This window comes from Scyliorhinus torazame, chromosome 28 (genome assembly GCF_047496885.1).
Source record: "Scyliorhinus torazame isolate Kashiwa2021f chromosome 28, sScyTor2.1, whole genome shotgun sequence".
NCBI classification, from domain to species: Eukaryota; Metazoa; Chordata; class Chondrichthyes; order Carcharhiniformes; family Scyliorhinidae; genus Scyliorhinus; species Scyliorhinus torazame.
The window spans coordinates 20318043-20333481 of record NC_092734.1 but is presented as its reverse complement, the minus strand read 5'-3'; the positions used below and the strand labels follow the sequence as shown (position 1 = coordinate 20333481).

At 47.4% G+C, this 15439-nt stretch overlaps 1 long non-coding RNA gene across 1 annotated transcript in view; it reads left to right on the top strand.

The window, feature by feature from the left end:
• The window catches only part of LOC140403456 (uncharacterized), a 42582-nt gene that overhangs the window by 16205 nt on the left and 10938 nt on the right, over window positions 1-15439 (top strand). The window lies entirely within an intron of this gene.

The following is a 15439-nucleotide window of genomic DNA, read 5'->3' as shown; positions in this document are numbered from 1 at the left end:
ATTAACCAAGCCTGGATCAACCTGCTGAACCAACATTAACACAGCCTGGATCAACCTGCTAAACCAACATTACCCCAACCTGGATCAACCTGCTAAACCAACATTACCCCAACCTGGAACAACCTGCTAAACCAACATTACCCCAACCTGGATCAACATGCTTACACCAACATTACCCCAACCTGGATCAACATGCTTACACCAACATTAACCCAGCCTGGATCAACCTGCTAAACAAATATTAACCCAGCTTGGATCAAACAGCTAAACCAACATTAACCCAGCCTGGATCAACCTGCTAAACCAACATTACCCCAACCTGGAACAACCTGCTCACACCAACATTACCACAGCCTGGATCAACCTGCTCACACCAACATTAACCCAGACTGGATCAACCTGCTCACACCAACATTAACCCAGCCTGGATCAACCTGCTAAACCAACATTAACCCAGCCTGGATCAACCTGCTCACACCAACATTAACCCAGCCTGGATCAACCTGCAAAACCAACATTCACCCAACCTGGAACAACCTGCTAAACCAACATTAACCCAGCCTGGATCAACCTACTTGTACCAACATCAACCCAGCCAGGACCAACCTGCTAAACCAACATTAACCCAGCCTGGAAAAACCTGCTAAACCAAAATTAACCCAGCCTGGATCAACCTGCTCACACCAACATTAACCCAGCCTGGATCAACCTGCTCACACCAACATTAACCCAGCCTGGATCAACCTGCTTGTACCAACATTAACCCAGCCTGGACCAACCTGCTAAACCAACATTAACCCAGCCTGGACCAACCTGCTAAACCAACATTAACCCAGCCTGGATCAACCTGCTAAACCAACATTAACCCAGCCTGGATCAACCTGCTGAACAAATATTAACCCAGCCTGGATCAAACAGCTAAACAAATATTAACCCAGCCAGGATCAACCTGCTCACACGAACATTAACCCAGCCTGGATCAACCTGCTAAACAAATCTTAACCCAGCCTGGATCAAACAGCTAAACAAATATTAACCCAGCGAGGATCAACCTGCTAAACCAACATTAACCCAGCCTGGATCAACCTGCTAAACCAACATTAACCCGCCTGGATCAACCTGCTAAACCAACATTAACCCAGCCTGGATCAACCTGCTAAACAAATATTAACCCAGCCTGGATCAAACAGCTAAACAAATATTAACCCAGCCAGGATCAACCTGCTCACACGAACATTAACCCAGCCTGGATCAACCTGCTAAACAAATCTTAACCCAGCCTGGATCAAACAGCTAAACAAATATTAACCCAGCCTGGATCAACCTGCTAAACAAATATTAACCCAGCCTGGATCAAACAGCTAAACAAATATTAACCCAGCCAGGATCAACCTGCTAAACCAACATTAACCCAGCCTGGATCAACCTGCTAAACAAATATTAACCCAGCCAGGATCAACCTGCTAAACAAATATTAACCCAGCCAGGATCAACCTGCTCACACCAGCATTAACCCAGCCTGGATCAACCTGTCAAACCAACATTAACCCAGCCTGGATCAACCAGTCAAACCAACATTAACCCAGCCTGGATCAACCAACTAAACCAACATTAACCAAGCCTGAAGCAACCTGCTGAACCAACATTAACCCAGCCTGGATCAACCTGTCAAACCAACATTTACCCAGCCTGGATCAACCTGCTAAACCAACATTAACCCAGCCTGGATCAACCTGCTCACACCAAGATTAACCCAGCCTGGATCAACCTGCTCACACCAACATTAACCCAGCCTGGATCAACCTGCTAAACCAACATTAACCCAGCCTGGATCAACCAGCCAAACCAACGTTAACCCAGCCTGGATCAACCTGTCAAACCAACATTAACCCAGCCTGGATCAACCAACTAAACCAACATTAACCAAGCCTGAAGCAACCTGCTGAACCAACATTAACCCAGCCTGGATCAACCTGTCAAACCAACATTTACCCAGCCTGGATCAACCTGCAAAACCAACATTCACCCAGCCTGGATCAACCTGCTCACACCAAGATTAACCCAGCCTGGATCAACCTGCTCACACCAACATTAACCCAGCCTGGATCAACCTGTCAAACCAACATTAACCCAGCCTGAATCAACCTGCTAAACCAACATTAACCCAGCCTGGATCAACCAGCTAAACCAACATTAACCCAGCCTGGATCAACCTGCTAAACCAACATTAACCCAGCCTGGATCAACCTGCTAAATCAACATTAACCCAGCCTGGATCATCCTGCTTATACCAACATTAACCCAGCCTGGATTAACCTGCTCACACCAACATTAACCCAGCCTGGATCAACCTGCACCCAACCTGGATCAACCAACTAAACCAACATTAACCCAGCCTGGATCAACCTGTTTACACCAACATTAACCCAACCTGGATCAACCTGCTCACACTAACATTAACCCAGCCTGGATCAACCTGCTCACACCAACATTAACCCTGCCTGGATCAACCTGCTGAACCAACATTAACCCAACCTGGATCAACCTGCTAAACCAACATTAACCCAGCCTGGATCAACCTGCTAAACCAACATTCACCCGGCCTGGATCAACCTGCTAAACCAACATTAACCCGGCCTGGATCAACCTGCAAAACCAACATTAACCCAGCCTGGATCACCCTGCTCACACCAACATTAACCCAGCCTGGATCAAGCTGCTAAACCAACATTAACCCAGCCTGGATCAAGCTGCTAAACCAACATTAACCCAGCCTGGATCAACCTGCTAAACCAACATTAACATGGCCTGGATCAACCTGCAAAACCAACATTAACCCAGCCTGGATCAACCTGCTAAACCAACATTAACCCAGCCTGGATCAACCTGCTAAACCAACATTAATCCAGCCTGGATCAACCTGCAAAACCAACATTAACCCAGCCTGGATCAACCTGCTAAACCAACATTAACCTAGCCTGGATCAACCTGCTAAACCAACATTAACCCAGCCTGGATCAACCTGCTAAACCAACATTAACCCAGCCTGGATCCGCCTGCTCACACCAACATTAACCCAGCCTGGATCAACCTGCTGAACCAACATTAACCCAGCCTGGATCAACCTGCTTACACCAGCATTAACCCAGCCTGGATCAACCTGCTAAACCAACATTAACCCAGCCTGGATCAACCTGCTTACACCAGCATTAACCCAGCCTGGATCAACCTGCTGAACCAACATTAACCCAGCCTGGATCAACCTGCAAAACCAACATTAACCCAGCCTGGATCAACCTGCAAAACCAACATTAACCCAGCCTGGATCAACCTGCTTACACCAGCATTAACCCAGCCTGGATCAACCTGCTAAACCAACATTAACCCAGCCTGGATCAACCTGCTTACACCAGCATTAACCCAGCCTGGATCAACCTGCTGAACCAACATTAACCCAGCCTGGATCAACCTGCAAGTCCAACATTAACCCAGCCTGGATCAACCTGCTAAACCAACATTAACCCAGCCTGGATCAACCTGTCAAACCAACATTAACCCAGCCTGGATCAACCTGCTAAACCAACATTAACCCAGCCTGGATCAACCTGCTAAACCAACATTAACCCAGCCTGGATCAACCTGCTAAACCAACATTAACCCGGCCTGGATCAACCTGCAAAACCAAGATTAACCCAGCCTGGATCAACCTGCTAAACCATCATTAACCTAGCCTGGATCAACCTGCTCACACCAACATGAACCCAGCCTGGATCAACCTGCTCACACCAACATTAACCCAGCCTGGATCAACCTGCTAAACGAACATTAACCCAGCCTGGATCAAACTGCGCAAACCATCATTAACACAGATTGGAGCATATGCCCTCCTCATCTTTCTTTGCCCAAATGAAGACCAGTTGTGTTCTGTATTATTCTTCCAGCACCTCCTGCATTCGTTCTCTTTGGGCTCCTTCAACATCCTTTTCAATATAACACTTTTCATGGGCAGGTACCCAAATTGCACGAGGTTTTCCATTTCTAGGGATTATTGTAATCTGGTTTTATTACTGACAATAATACCATCAAGATGGTCCCAGTTCTTACTGACCATTCCTTTGCTTCTTTGGCTGAGAAAATTAAAGTCATAGAAATTGTCTGCTTCTGTCTGCCATTCACCTGTCTCACTGTATGTGTCTGATATAAAATACCTGAACAGGGATTCAGAAAAAGCATGTGCATGCCCAATCTGCCCTCAAAGTGAATATCCTCACTCATTGGTCTATTGCATTTGCTGTTCCCAATGTGGTCTTCTCTACATCGAAGAGACTAAATGCAGACTTGGTGACCGCTTTGTAGAACATCTCCGGTCCGTCCGCAAGCAGGACCCAGACCTTCCTGTCGCTGCCATTTTAATGACCATCCTGCTCTCATGCCCACATATCTGTCCTTGGCCTGCTGCAATGTTGCAATGAAGCCCAGCGCCATCTGGAGGAACAGCACCTCATCTGCTGATTAGGCACGTTTACAGCCTTCCGGACTTAACAATGAGTTCAAGAACTTCAGACTGTGAACTCTCTCCTCCACCTTCACCCCATTTTTCTATCAATTTCTTTTCTTTTCTTCCATGCACCTTTATTTCCCGCACCATTGTCCTCCCTCTCCCCACCCCACTTGGGCCAACTGTTGATCATTGTCCCTTGATGCACTGCTCAGCTTTGTTCTGTCATTCCACATTCTAATCTTGTTATATGCCTATCAGCGCCCTTCTTAGCCTTATCACCCCCATTTACATTCCTTTTATCTTCTCTCCTCGACATCTTTGTCAATCCCCACCTATCGCTGGGCCCCTATCCAGCCCCATCGTTCCGATGCCCCCCCCCCCCACTGCAGTATAAATCTGACACAGTTTCCAGTTCTCTCTAGCTTTGACAAAGAGTCGTCCAGACTTAAAATGTTAGCTCCCTTTTCTCTCCACAGACCTGCTGAGATGTCCGGCATTTTCTGTTTTTGATCCTCACTTATTGGTTCAGGCTCCTCTAAGTGTCATGTGCACAGTCTTGAAACTGACATAAGACCCGTTCTATATGCAAATAGCCAAACCTGCACCGGGTTTGAAGCCTGCTTTTCAAGATTTGATTGTGTCATGCATACTGTAGCCACTTTCTGCTCATGAACCAAATAGGTTTGCCTCCCGGCTCCATATGATCTGTGAAGTGCTGCCAGTCACTGCTCTCACACCCCCTCCCCCCCCCCCCTTCAAAATTTCCTCTTCCACTACTCCTGCAGTCCTCTGTGGGTTCCCTCTCACCGTGATCTTGTTGGCTGCATGGCGGTGCCTCTGGGCCATGATTGGTGCCTGCTGCTTCCCAATGAGTCTGATAGACCAATGTCCCATTGGCCGCCTCATTGGGCGCTTGTAGTTTGTACTGCGCCAGGGTTGTACCATGATTTGGGAATGATCCAATTTTTAGGCCTTTGTTTCTCAAGGCAATGGGAACTGACATTATGGGCGGGATTATCCATTGCTCGACGTCGATATCGTAACCGTCGATCGGGCGGAGAATCCCTTTAGACGCCCAAATCATGGGGGGGGCGTCAGATTGATGCTGGTTTTTGAGTCCCCACCCCCTTCGCAATGGCATCATCGCATCAAGCACCGCACCCCGTTGCAACGGCATTGGCGTATCATTGGCAGGCCCTCTCGCGATGCTCTGACCCAGATGGGCCGAGTTCCTGACCGCGTGGTCGATGTGTGGTCTGAGCGGTCGGGAACCCGGCATGGCGGCTGAGGACTGTGTCCAGCGGCGCCACACTCGGCCGGCTTCCGTGCCGCTGGCCGAGGGGGCTTCCCCAAGGGCTAGGGTACTGGTAGGGGCAGGCCAGGGGGTAGCCTGTGGAGTCACGTTTGGCGGGTCGGATCCACACATGGTCGGCGCGACCACTACAGATCATCGTCGTGCACATGAGCAGCCACGGGCCTGGCTGTTTTCAACGCGGGAGCCGGGAGTTTTACCCAGCGCCGCTGCTAGTCCCTCACCAGTCCCGGAATCGGTGAGGGTTCGCTGACGATTTTGGCTAAGTGCCAGCTGGAACGGAGAATCCAGCCCGATATGTCTGCAAAGCTCCTTTTGATTGAACCACAACAAAAACTGAGCAGAGTGATACACTATGAAACTTTACTTGCACTAAGTGTGCCACATATTGTAATGACCTGATATCGCTTCTTCATGGCTCAGATAATCACCAGGCAGTGTAACCTTTACCCCATTAATAATATCCCAAAAAGAACTAATGTCAATACCTGAATTAAGATAGAATGAAGGTGTAATGTGAGCACTCGCTGAGAATGCACCAAGACAGCAAGTGTGAGTTAGAAAGCTGACACCATTCCTTTGTTCCTCGTGCTCTCTCATATCTAACACCCTGCTTTAAATTATCAGCAGCTCTTGTGGACAGTGATCATGAATTTAAATTATTTATTGTTGATGTTTGTTTAAGTACAGTAATGCCATTAATATTTTCAAAGAAGAATCAAGATCAAAAAATAAATCACTTGTAATGTGAATCTATAAACGGTTCATCAACAAGCCCTAAATGATAAGGTGGCATTTAGTAAAATACTTAACAACATTTCAGTTTTTTTCTCATAAAGACCATCAGTAATGTTTCTGGCAGAAACAAACTTGGATCTCCTCCAGACATGATTATTGCTACTGGTTATTAATTAAATTCCAGTCAGCTAGATGCAATTAAAATAGATTTAAAATCTACAATGGCAAGGGAATTTAATTTTGTTAAATTAATGATTAGGGCTCCTGTAGTGTAGCATAAGCAAAATATTTGCCCTGCATAATAAAGAATGACTTTGCAACGATGGTAATGAAAAATTAGACCGGATGAAAGTATATAAAATACACTTGTCAAAACATGGTTGACGTATCAAACTGACAGTGATAAGTTCTGTTGATGTTTTTATTATAATCTTCATTTAAAGGAAGGTAATCAAAGTTAGCATGTTATTACAGGTCTGCTGTGATAATTAAAACATTCCACTGGCAAGTGACAGATTATAAATTGCCATCTTTTTAGTCTTGCCGTATATATTTTTCCCAGTCTAATTCTGATACCAACAATTGACAGAGATCTTGCGCAGTACCTAATATCTGTTAATCTGCAAAGGCCTATTGGTGGGGGGATTTCCTCAATCCTTACCCAGTTTCGAGGAGGGTTTGGTGAGGTTTCATTCCCTGCATCCTGCCCATTTGCAGCAATGAAATCATTCCCACTTTGGAAAGCTGTGGGATTTCATTGTAACTGCTTAAAAAAAAGACAAGCAAGAAATATTATTGCGGTGCACAAGGCAACATTCTCCTAGTACCTCCCACCTTTCCATTATCAATGAGGTGCATTTTTAATTCCAGCCTTTTCCTCATAAACAAATCCAAACATGATTAATTAACCTGGACAGCACAAGGTGGTCAATTTACCCGAGATATTCAAACTTCTTTCGTGTCTAAATTGCTTGTACTCTTGAAGAGAAAAATGTATTTTGCAATGAATCGTGAACACTAATGGCTGGTGATGGATTATCAAATCGAAGGGATTCGTTTAGAATGTTTTCCCCCAGGATTTCAAAGCTACAAAATTCTTTACCTCCTTCAGTCTCTCCATCACCCCTCATTTCTATGCTTGTTGCTCTTTCTAGCTTTAGTCTATTTGCTCTGTTTAGGTCACCTTTGCTCATGAGTCGCCAGGTATCTTTATGATACCGCCACGTGGTTCAAGTTCATGTTATGATTAATAACGCAGCACACCGCTTAGTAAGGATTAAAACAACGGTCATTTATTATATACAACAAGCAATATTAATACCCTAATACTACTATTTATATAATAAACCTATCACTACTGGCCAATACTTAACTTAGGAAGAGCCCACCAGGTCAGGGAAACAAATGGCTTGTCCAATCAAATCTGGCCCGCGGGATTCAAAAGGCTGCTACAGGTCGGTGGCTAGGTGTTTCTACCGGATAGCAATCGCTGGATTCAAACTTACTATACACGGTGGCTGGTCTTGCGAAGGTCTCGAGCAGGCGAAGATGAGAGAGAGAGAGATCTGAACTTGGACCTTCACTTTTATAGGGCCCAGGGGCTTCCCGCCTCCCGGGGAGGCCCCCGACCCTGAGTCCCAAGTGATTGGATTCTGTCCCCAATCTCTGGGGTCGATGTGTCCAATGATGAGGCGATTCCTCGATCGGGGGGTGGTCGCTCACCTGTCTTTGTTTCGGCCACTGCAGGCACTGACAGGTCTGGCCCGGTATTCAATTGCTAATATGTTGCAATTGTTCCCAGGGATAGCCGATTTAACTGTGGATGTCTGAGTAGATTAGGTGTAAACAGTCCTGAATGCAACTGCGGATACCTGGGTTGATGGGCTGTTGATAGCCCTGAGTATCGATCTGGGCTACGTTCCCCGAGCTGAATATGCAAACCTGTCTGCAGCTGCCTGCTTGTGTCTTCTTGGCTGCTTTTCCCAGCAGTCTTTCGGGTTAGCCGTTTTAAACTGGGTTTTGGCCAGATTAATCGGAACGCAGCCATTTTACATGGCTACATGCTTTTCTTTTTTTTTTTAAATTTAGAGTACCCCATTCATTTTTTCCAATTAAGGGGCAATTTAGCATGGCCAACCCATATTAGAACATTACAGAGCAGTACAGGCCCTTCGGCCCTCGATGTTGCGCCGACCTGTGAAACCACTCTAAAGCCCATCTACACTATTCCCTTATCGTCCATATGTCTATCCAATGACCATTTCAATGCCCTTAGTGTTGGCGAGTCCACTACTGTTGCAGGCAGGGCATTCCACGCCCTTACTGCTCTCTGAGTAAAGAACCTACCTCTGACATCTGTCCTATATCTATCTCCCCTCAATTTAAAGTTATGTCCCCTCGTGCTAGACATCACCATCTGAGGAAACATGCTCTCACTGTCCACCCTATCTAATCCTCTGATCATCTTGTATGCCTCAATTAAGTCACCTCTTAAACTTTTTCTCTCTAACGAAAACAGCCTCAAATCCCTTAGCCTTCCCTCATAATATCGTCCGTCCATACCAGGCAACATTCTGGTAAATCTCCTCTGCACCCTTTCCAATGCTTCCACATCCTTCCTATAATGCGGCGACCAGAATTGCACGCAATACTCCAATTGCAGCCACACCATAGTTTTGTACAGCTGCAACATGACCTCATGGCTCCGAAACTCAATCCCTCTACCAATAAAAGCGAACAAACCGTACACCTTCTTAACAACCCTCTCAACCTGGGTGGGAACTTTCAGTGATCTATGTACATGGACACCGAGATCTCTCTGCTCATCCACACTCCCAAGAATCTTACCATTAGCCCAGTACTCTGTCTTCCTGTTATTCCTTCCAAAATGAATCACCTCACACTTTTCTGCATTATGACCTCATGGCTCCGAAACTCAATCCCTCTACCAATAAAAGCGAACAAACCGTACACCTTCTTAACAACCCTCTCAACCTGGGTGGGAACTTTCAGTGATCTATGTACATGGACACCGAGATCTCTCTGCTCATCCACACTCCCAAGAATCTTACCATTAGCCCAGTACTCTGTCTTCCTGTTATTCCTTCCAAAATGAATCACCTCACACTTTTCTGCATTAAACTCCATTTGCCACCTCTCAGCCCAGTGCTGCAGCTTATCTATGTCCCTCTGTAACTTGTCACATCCTTCCGCACTGTCCACAACTCCACCGACTTTAGTGTCACCTGCAAATTTACTCACCCATCCTATGCCCTCCTCCAGGCCATTTATAAAAATGACAAACAGCAGTGGCCCCAAAACAGATCCTTGTGGTACACCACTAGTAACTGGACTCCAGTCTGAACATTTCCCATCAACCTGTTTGGTCACCTTCTCAAAGAACTCAATAAAGTTTGTGAGGCACGACCTACCCTTCACAAAACCGTGTTGACTATCTCTAATCAAATTATTCCTTTCCAGATGATTATACATCCTATCTCTTATAAACCTTTCCAAAACTTTACCCACAACAGAAGTAAGGCTCACTGGTCTATAGTTACCGGGGATGTCTCTACTCCCCTTCTTGAACAAGGGGACAACATTTGCTATCCTCCAGTCTTCTGGCACTATTCCTGTAGACAAAAATGACTTAAAGATCAAAGCCAAAGGCTCAGCAATCTCCTCCCTAGCTTCCCAGAGAATCCTAGGATAATTCCCACCCGGCCCAGGGGACTTATCTATTTTCACACTTTCCAGAATTGCTAACACCTCCTCCTTATGAACCTCAAGCTCTTCTAGTCTAGTAGCCTGAATCTCAGTATTCACCTCAACAACATTGTCTTTTTCCTGTGTGAATACTGATGAAAAATATTCATTTAGCACCTCTCCTATCACCTCGGACTCCACGCACAACTTCCCACTACTGTCCTTGACTGGCCCTACTCTTACCCTAGTCATTCTTTTATTCCTGACATATCTATAGAAAGCTTTAGGGTTATCCTTGATCCTACCTGCCAAAGACTTCTCATGTCCCCTCCTGGCTCTTCTTAGCTCTCTCTTTAGGTCCTTCCTAGCTAACTTGTAACTCTCGAGCGCCCTAACTGAACCTTCATGTCTCATCTTTACATAAGCCTCCTTCTTCCTCTTGACAAGTGTTTCGACTGCTTTAGTAAATCACGGTTCGCTTGCTCGACCACTTCCTCCCTGCCTGACAGGTACATACTTATCAAGGACACGCAGTAGCTGTTCCTTGAATAAGCTCCACATTTCCATTGTGCCCATCCCCTGCAGTTTTCCTCTCCATCCGATGCATCCTAAGTCTTGCCTCATAGCATCATAATTGCCTTTCACCCCGATATAACCTATCCCTTTCCATCACTAAAGTAAACGTAATCGAATTGTGGTCACGATCACCAAAGTGCTCACCTACGTCCAAATCTAACACCTGTCCTGGTTCATTACCCAGTACCAAATCCAATATGGCCTCGCCTCTCGTTGGCCTATCTACATACTGTGTCAGGAAACCCTCCTGCACACATTGGACAAAAACAGCCATCTAAATTACTCGAACTATAGCGTTTCCAGTCAATATTTGGAAAATTAAAGTCCCCCAGAACAACTACCCTGTTGCTTTCGCTCCTAACCAGAATCATCTTTGCAATCCTTTCCTCTACATCTCTGGAACTTTTCGGAGGCCTATAGAAAATCCCTAACAGGGTGACCTCTCCTTTCCTGTTTCTAACCTCAGCCCATACTACCTCAGTAGACGAGTCCTCATCAAACGTCCTTTCTGCCACCCTAATACTGTCCTTGACTAACAATGCCACCCCTCCCCCTCTTTTACCACCTTCCCTGAGCTTACTGAAATATCTAAACCCCGGCACCTGCAACATCCCTGCTCTATCCATGTCTCCGAAATGGCTACAACATTGAAGTCCCAGGTACCAACCCATGCCGCAAGTTCACCCACCTTATTTCAGATGCTCCTGGCATTGAAGAAGACACACTTTAAACCACCTTCCTGCCTGCCGGTACACTCCTGCAACCTTGAAACCTTACTCATGACCTCACTACTCTCAACCTCCTGTATACTGGAGATACAATTCAGGTTCCCAAGCCCCTGCTGAACTAGTTTAAACCCTCCCGAAGAGCATTAGCAAATTTCTCCCCCAGGATGCTGGTACCCCTCTGGTCCAGATGTAGACAATAACCATTTGTAGAGGTCCCACCGAGCCCAGAATGAGCCCCAATTATCCAGAAATCTGAAACCCTCCTGCACCATCTCTGTGGTCACGTGTTCAACTCCTCTCTCTCCCTATTCCTCGTCTCGCTAGCACGTGGCACGGGTAACAGAGATACTACCTCTTTTTTTTAACAAACAATTTTATTGAGTTTTTTTTTGGGCATTGTAAACAGTTACAGCTCACAGAAATGTGCAAACATCAATATAAAACCATCAATATAAAACCACTACTTCAATCAAACCATACTGCACATGCCCGCTCCTCTCCCCTAGACACTACCCGCCTATTTATCCCTCTTACTCTACCCTAATCTCCCCCCACCCCCTGCTGATGTTCACTCTCCCACGAAGAAGTCGATGAATGGTTGCCACCTTCGGGCGAACCCCAGTACAGATCCCCTCAAGGCGAACTTAATTTTTTCCATACCCAGAAAACTTGACATGTTCGAAAGCCATAGTTCGGTCTTCGGGAGTTTTGAGTCCCTCCATGCCAGCAGTATCCGCCGCCGGGCTATTAGGGAAGCAAAGGCAAGAACATCTGCCTCAAACCCCGAAAATTGCCACCTCTGGATTCATTACCACCCTTGTTTTCAGCACCCGGGACCTGACCCCCACAAATCCCTCCCAGTACTCCCTAAGCTTAGGACATGCCCAAAACATGTGAACATGGTTCGCTGATCCTCCCGCGCATCTAGCGCACTTGTCCTCTTCCCCCAAAGAATTTGCTCATCTGAGCTACCGTCATGTGGGCCCGGTGAACGACCTTAAATTGAATCAGGCCGAGCCTGGCACATGTTGCGGTTGAATTTACCCTACTCAGAGCTTCCGCCCACAGCCCGTCCCCCATCTCCCCGCCGAGCTCCTCCTCCCATTTGAGTTTCAGTTCCTCCATCTGGGACTCTTCCCCCTTCATGAGCACCTTGTAGATATCCGAGACTCTACCCTCTCCTCCTTCTCCTCTGGAGACTATTCTGTCCTGGATCCCTATTGGCGAGAGGCGTGGGAAGGATGGGACCTGTCTGCGTACAAAGTCCCACATCTGTAAGTACCTAAAGTCATTTCCCCTTACCAGCCCAAATTTCTCCTCCAAGCCCCTCAAACTCGTAAAGCTCCCCTCCAGGAACATATCGCCCACCCTCCCCACCCCCGCCCGCAGCCATGTTCGAAACCCTCCATCCATGTTCCCGGGGGCGACTCGATGGTTATCACATATTGGAGCCCAAACAGATGCACCGACCCCCCCCCCCCCCCCCCCCAACATGCCTCCTCCACTGGCCCCATATCCGCAGGGCCGCCCCCACTACCGGGCTGGTGGAGTACCTGGCCGGCGACAGCGGTAGGGGAGCCATGACCAGGGCTGCGAAACTGGTGCCCCTGCACGAAGCCGCCTCCACTTGCTCCCAGGTAGACCCCGTACCCACCATCCATTTCCTTATCATGGCTATGTTAGCCGGCCAGTAGTAGTTGATCAGACTCGGCAATGCCAGTACCCCCTCGCTGCGGCTCCTTTCAAGCATCGCCTTTTTCACCCGCGGGGATTTCCCGCCCAGACAAAGCTCAGGATGATTTTGTCAGTCCATTTGAAGAAGGACCGTGGGATAAAGATCGGGAGGCACTGGAAGATGAACAGAAATCTAGGGAGGATTGTCATCTTTACAGTTTGCACCCTCCCCGCCAGTGACAGCGGGAGTGCATCCCATCTCCGAAACTCCCTCTTCATTTGTTCCACCATCCTAGTCAAATTTAACTTATGCAACCTGCCCCAGTCTCGTGCCACCTGTATCCCCAAGTACCGGAAACTTTCCCCAACCAGCCTAAATGGCAGCTCCTTCAGTCTATTCTCCTGGCCCCTTGCCTGCACCACAAACATCTCACTCTTGGCCATATTTAATTTGTACCCTGAAAACCGGCCGAACTTCCTCAATGTTTCCAGTATATTTTCCATCCCGGCCAGTGGGTCCGACACGTACAGGAGCAGGTCGTCCGCATAGAGAGAGACCCTATGCTCCCCCCCCCCCCCATTCATTCCCTTCCACCCCTTTGCAGCTCTCAACGCCATCGCCAATGGCTCTGCGGCCAGCGCGAACAGCAACGGGGAGAGTGGGCACCCCTGTCTGGTCCCGCGGTGTAGTCTGAAATAGAACATAATTATCCTGTTCATCCTAACACTAGCTTTTGGGGCCTGGTACAATAGTCTGACCAATTAACCAGTCCCTCCCCGAACCCAAACCGTCCACGCACCTCCCACAAATAGCCCCACTCCACCCGGTCGAAGGCCTTCTCAGCGTCCATTGCCACCACTACCTCCACCTCCTTGCCTGTCGGGGGCATCATGATCACATTAAGCAATCTTCTCAAGTTAGCTGTCAGCTGCCTGCCTTTCACAAACCCTGTCTGATCGTCCCCAATCACCTCCGGTACGCAGTCCTCAATTCTAATCGCCAGGACCTTGGCATCCACATTGATCAGGGAGATTGGCCTGTTTGACCCGCAGGATTCCAGGTCCTTGTCCCGCTTTAGTATTAGCGAGATGGTGGCTTGCGACCAGAGATAATAATTCTGTTTGTCCTAGATCTAAGTTTGCACCCTAGCTCCCTGAATTCCTGCCTTACATCCCTATCCCTTTTCCTACCTATGTTGTTGGTACCTATGTTTGGCAATTTAGCATGGCCTACCCTGCACATCTTTGGGATGTGGGAGCGAAACCCACGCAAACACGGGGAGAATGAGCAAATTCCACATGGACAGTGACCCAGGACCGGGATCGAACTTGGGACCTCGGTGCCGTGAGGCAGCAGTGCTAACTACTGTGCCACCGTGCTGCCCTATGTCTATGCTTTCATGCCCAAATTTGGTCTCACTGTTTCTTGATTTGACCCGACTTCTATCCTTCTTTTAAATCTTGTTTGCAAGTTTGAAGGCCTTCCAGACACTCATCAAAGGCTGTTGTCTTCTATTCCCATAACATCTCCAATCTCAGCTGGCCCTCGTTCATATGTTCGCCTCTTCCAGACTCATCTACTCCAATGATCTCCGAGCCAGCCTGAAATCTTCCATTCTTCAACCTCAGCTCATCCAAATCTCTGCTACATATATTCCACATGAAATCCAGAATTCTCATAGCCTCTCTTCACTAGTGAACATTGATCTCTCAATTTCCCACCATGTCACGTTTACAATTCTTAATTGTCTTCCCCTGTGGGGAAGGGACTGAGTCTACCTCGACTTTGATACCTTTTCCTGTCATGTTTTTTATAACTAATTTTTTACGGGATCTGGGTGTTTGTTGCCCATCCCTAATTGCCCTTGAGACGATGGTGGTGAGCTGCTTTCTTGAACCCCTGTAGTTCATGTGGAATAAGTGTACCCACAGTGCATTTTGGGAGGGAGTTCCAGGATTTTGACCCAGCGACATTGAAGGAACTGTTTCTAAGTCAGGATGGTGAGTGACTGGAAGAGGAAGTTGCAGGTGGTGGGGTTCTCATGTATCTACCGCCCTTGTCCTGCTAGATGGTCGCGGTCGTGGTTTTGGAAGGTGCTGCTTAAGGATGGTGAGTTCCTGCAGTCCATCTTGTAGATGATACACGGTTGCTATTGTGCATCGGTGGTGGAGGCAGTGAATGTTTGTGGAAGGGGGAGCAATCCA